Below are 5000 nucleotides of genomic sequence, written 5' to 3' on the forward strand. Positions count from 1 at the left end.
ATCCCGAGCCTCTTCATCGCTCTCACGATGGACTGTTGAGAAACAGTGTCGAAGGCTTTACGCACATCGACACTAAGGATGGTATATGGTTTCAGACTCTTTCGTCTCTCCTTAATTAGAGCCTGAAGGGTGAGGTTATTCAATAGGACCCCGTCGACCTGCCGAAAACCTCTCTGGTTGGGGTGGATTTGAATCCCCCCCATACGTTTCCCCAAAATTCTATGTAGCACCCGAGTTACCACCGAGGCGATGGTAATCGGGCGCCAGTTATTGATATCATCTGAGTCACCCCCCTTTGGTATCAGGATCGTCCTGTTTCTCTTCAACGCCGACGGAGCGACGCCAAAGAGAAGCATGGAGTTGAATAAAAGAACAAGCTTCTTCAGAGGCACCTTCATGAGGTCTTTGATTTTGACACCATCGACCCCAGCGGAAGGCGACTTGTTTGCCCCGAGAGCCCATACGATTTCATTCTCCGAAATCGGGCTCGACAAGTCCTGAGTCTCTTGCTTGTCCTTGATGTCTTCTATGTCTCTCTTTGAGGGGTGACTGAAAATCTGCCGAAACTTACTTTCGGCAGATTGGACGTTGGGAAACGTCTGACTCCCCCCTACGGGAGAGTCATCAATGATATTCCGTGCCAGAGAGGCGCGGTTTGTCCGGTACATCTTTTGTACCGTCTTATAAAGAAAGGCTCGTTCTTGACGCCTGTTCAACGCTTCGACAGGTCGTGTCCCTTCCCTTCTGTTATTATTACTATGACCACCTAGCCTGTCGGACATCTGCGGAAGCAGAGCCTTCAGGTAGATGGCTAGTTGCTCTCTCACCCTCTCTCTTTGATTATGGGTGTCGACAAGCTGCGTCATATTATAGACCGCTTCATCGGCATCGACCCATCCACCTTGGGCCGCCCAATAATCTCTCAAGAAGAGAACGATTTTATGTGACTGTCTCAACGGATGGAAGTCCGAGGCATTCGGGTTCAGAGACCCACTGCTGTGCAACTCCGCACTAGATTCGTCGACCACCGAGGCCTCAGAGGTACCGGCCGCATCCGCAGGGGATTGGATGAGCGCAGCGACCGCTTCGGACATCCGTTGAAGTATTTCAACGGCGTCACTCGACGGCCCCGCATTCTCACCCGCGAGACGCTGGATGACTTCTTTGTACTTGGCTTCCCTTCTGCGGTTCTTAATGAAGTCTAAGTTCCTTTCTGGGTAAAAACCCAGAAGGTGTTTATTAACGAAGGGGCCATTGTACGCGAGTTCACGTCGAGCCATCTCGAGCATGTCCTCGCTTGTCCATTCGTCCCTACCCCCAGGAACCTCGTACCGATCCTCCAGATCCCGGTTGTACTCCGCTGGGTGTGCCTGTCTCATATGTTGTCGAACGCCGCGATAACCGCGGAAGCGACTCCCACAGATAGGGCACGCGTCAGCGTCGCTGGCCGGTGGACCGCGACATCGCAGTCTCCTCAGGTGAGTCTGCATGCCCGCGTCCGTGGCGAAGGTCGTTCCGCATACGCAGACGACCATCGCAGATGTTTGATTCACCCTTCAAATAGAAGGTGGTGCAGTAGTGGGTGGGAGGTAAAGTATCTCACCCACTTTTATTGTATCTAAAGAAACTTCTACACCACAATTGCACCGTGCTAGTCGGTGACACCACAAACCCACGCCCTAAGAATGTGGGTGGACCCACGATCTGCTCAAATGTTCGTACAGATCGCTGTGAGGGGGCCACTTAAACTGTTCTATTCTTAGGGTTCGCTTCCGCTCGTTAGCCGGCAAAAGCCGTTACCAGGGACCACCACGTGGAGGTGAGCGGAAACTTGCTGAACAACGCGTGATCAACCGACCGCGCGACACACTGAGGGCGAGACAATTAAGTCTCAAAACACACTCTAAAATCACGCTTTTTCGGTAGGGCACTTGTATATCAGCCAACGGTCCCCAAAGAGAGTCATAGTTACTCCCGCCGTTTACCCGCGCTTTTTTGAATTTCTTCACGTTGACATTCAGAGCACTGGGCAGAAATCACATTGCGTCAACACCCGCTGGGGCCATCGCAATGCTTTGTTTTAATTAGACAGTCGGATTCTCCCAGTCCGTGCCAGTTCTGAGTTGATTGTTAGATGACGGCCGCAGAGATTACCCAGAGCACCCTTGCGAGCACTCACGGGGTCTCGAAGCTTGACGATTCCGCGGGAGGCCAAGACGCGGGACCGAGCTCGGATCAAACGTAACGCAAGCGAAACGCATCACCTCGCCCAGGCCCGGTACGTTAGCCGTGACCCACTTCCCCAACAAGCCCGACACGCCACAATCCTCAGAGCCAATCCTTATCCCGAAGTTACGGATCTAATTTGCCGACTTCCCTTACCTACATTATTCTATCGACTAGAGGCTCTTTACCTTGGAGACCAGCTGCGGATATGGGTACGAGCCGGCGCGACGCCTACACGTGGCCCTCTCCCGGATTTTCAAGGTCCGAGGAGAAGATCCGGACACCGCCGCAAATGCGGTGCTCTTCGCGTTCCAAACCATATCTCCCTGCTAGAGGATTCCATGGAACTCGAACGCTTATGCAGAAAAGAAAACTCTTCCCGGATCTCTCGACGGCGTCTCCGGGTCCTTTTGGGTTGCCCCGACGAACTCTCTTACGAGGGCCCGGTTTAATTTCGGTTCCGCTGCCGGGTTCCGGAATAGGAACCGGATTCCCTTTCGCCCGACGGGCGTGCGTCACGCGTCAAGATGCATAGCATTTCTGCCACCACTTATAAACACGATTAACAACGCCACATCAACATCGGCTTTCGCCTAGGGCTTAGGATCGACTGACTCGTGTGCAACGGCTGTTCACACGAAACCCTTCTCCACCTCAGCTCTCCAGGGCCTCGCTGGAGTATTTGCTACTACCACCAAGATCTGCACCGAAGGCGGCTCCAGACGGCCTCACGGCCAGCCCTTCTGCGCTCACCTCCGCGACCCTCCTACTCATCAGGGCTTCATGACCGCCCCGAAGGGCGACCGCACATGCCACTGACGGCCGAGTATAAGCACGACGCTTCAGCGCCATCCATTTTCAGGGCTAGTAACTTCGGCAGGTGAGTTGTTACACACTCCTTGGCGGATTCCGACTTCCATGGCCACCGTCCTGCTGTCTTAAGTTACCAACGCCTTTCATGGTATCCCATAAGCGTCGATTTAGGCGCTTTAACTCGGCGTTTGGTTCATCCCACAGCGCCAGTTCTGCTTACCAAAAATGGCCCACTTGGCACTCTGATCCGAAATCTCGCGGCTTCACATTCAAGCAAGCCGGAGATCTCACCCATTTAAAGTTTGAGAATAGGTTGAGGTCGTTTCGACCCCAATGCCTCTAATCATTCGCTTTACCGGATGAGACTCGTATGCAACGAGCGCCAGCTATCCTGAGGGAAACTTCGGAGGGAACCAGCTACTAGATGGTTCGATTAGTCTTTCGCCCCTATACCCAGTTCCGACGATCGATTTGCACGTCAGAATCGCTACGGACCTCCATCAGGGTTTCCCCTGACTTCGTCCTGACCAGGCATAGTTCACCATCTTTCGGGTCCCAGCGTGTACGCTCTTGGTGCGCCTCCTCTCGCAATGAGAATGAGGCGCCCCGGGAATGCGGGTCAGTCATGGAGACCGACCATCTTCCCTTAGTTCACATAAAGTGAACCGTTACTTTCATTGCGCCTTTAGGTTTAGTGATTCCCAATGACTCGCGCACACGCTAGACTCCTTGGTCCGTGTTTCAAGACGGGTCCTGAAAGTACCCAAAGCAATAGCGTCGCTGATCGGCGTTTCAAGAGGTCTGTCCAAGAACACCGCGGCGAACAGTCGCAAACGGACGGAATCGGCACTAGGTCCGATCGCCATCACAATTCACATACTTGCCACGGGCCGGACGCGAACTAAGTCGCGGCCTCCCGCCATCAGTAAACCGTCGAGCGAGCTGTTCGGAAACCCAGTGTCCGTAAACATCGGAAAATCCGAGCTCACGGGCTACACTCGAGACCGTAGAACAGCACCCAACGGATCGCGACGACCTACTAGGGGAGAAGTGCACGCGTCCGAAGCCGGAGATGAACCGAAGGGAACAGCCAACGCGAACGTCGCCGTTTCCACAGTCAGTAAATCCCAACAACAGGCGCGAATGAATCTCCCCATTCGACCTTTCGGGTTTCTCAGGTTTACCCCTGAACGGTTTCACGTACTCTTGAACTCTCTCTTCAAAGTTCTTTTCAACTTTCCCTCACGGTACTTGTTCGCTATCGGTCTCGTGGTTATATTTAGCCTTAGATGGAGTTTACCACCCACTTAGGGCTGCACTCTCAAGCAACCCGACTCTAAGAAGAGATCCTCTAGCAAGCCGCAGCGGTCGCTACGGGCCTGGCACCCTCTATGGGCGATGGCCCCATTCAAGATGGACTTGAACGCGCCGCGAACTCGCCAGATAATGGATCCTTCCAAACACCACATCTCCCGGCGACCGGTTACGATCGCGGGATTCAGTGCTGGGCTAATCCCTGTTCGCTCGCCGCTACTAAGGGAATCCTAGTTAGTTTCTTTTCCTCCGCTTAATAATATGCTTAAATTCAGCGGGTAGTCTCACCTGTCCTGAGGTCGTATGTTCAAATCATCGAAACGTTCCGAAACTAACCTTTGGCGGCTCATAAAATCACGTACCTTACGCGAGGGAGTTAGCCTACTCAAAGGCGTCTATTATCTCCTGCTCCGTATGGCGGATCATGCGAATCCAAGCAAAGTGCTTCGGTGTTTCGGGGGTGCGCTCATGAAAGCTCATCCGCAACGCGCGACAACTGGCACATTAAAGCGATCGGACGTCGTTCAGATTTCTCGGACACGACGATCGCATGTCTACAGTCATGGGCGCAGATCGAGCAATACCACGACACCACAATATATGCTTTCGCAATTCAAGACGGCGCGTTACGAAAACAACTCCTCATC

The sequence above is a fragment of the Harmonia axyridis genome, chromosome X (assembly GCF_914767665.1).
Source record: "Harmonia axyridis chromosome X, icHarAxyr1.1, whole genome shotgun sequence".
In the NCBI taxonomy this organism is placed as follows: Eukaryota; Metazoa; Arthropoda; class Insecta; order Coleoptera; family Coccinellidae; genus Harmonia; species Harmonia axyridis.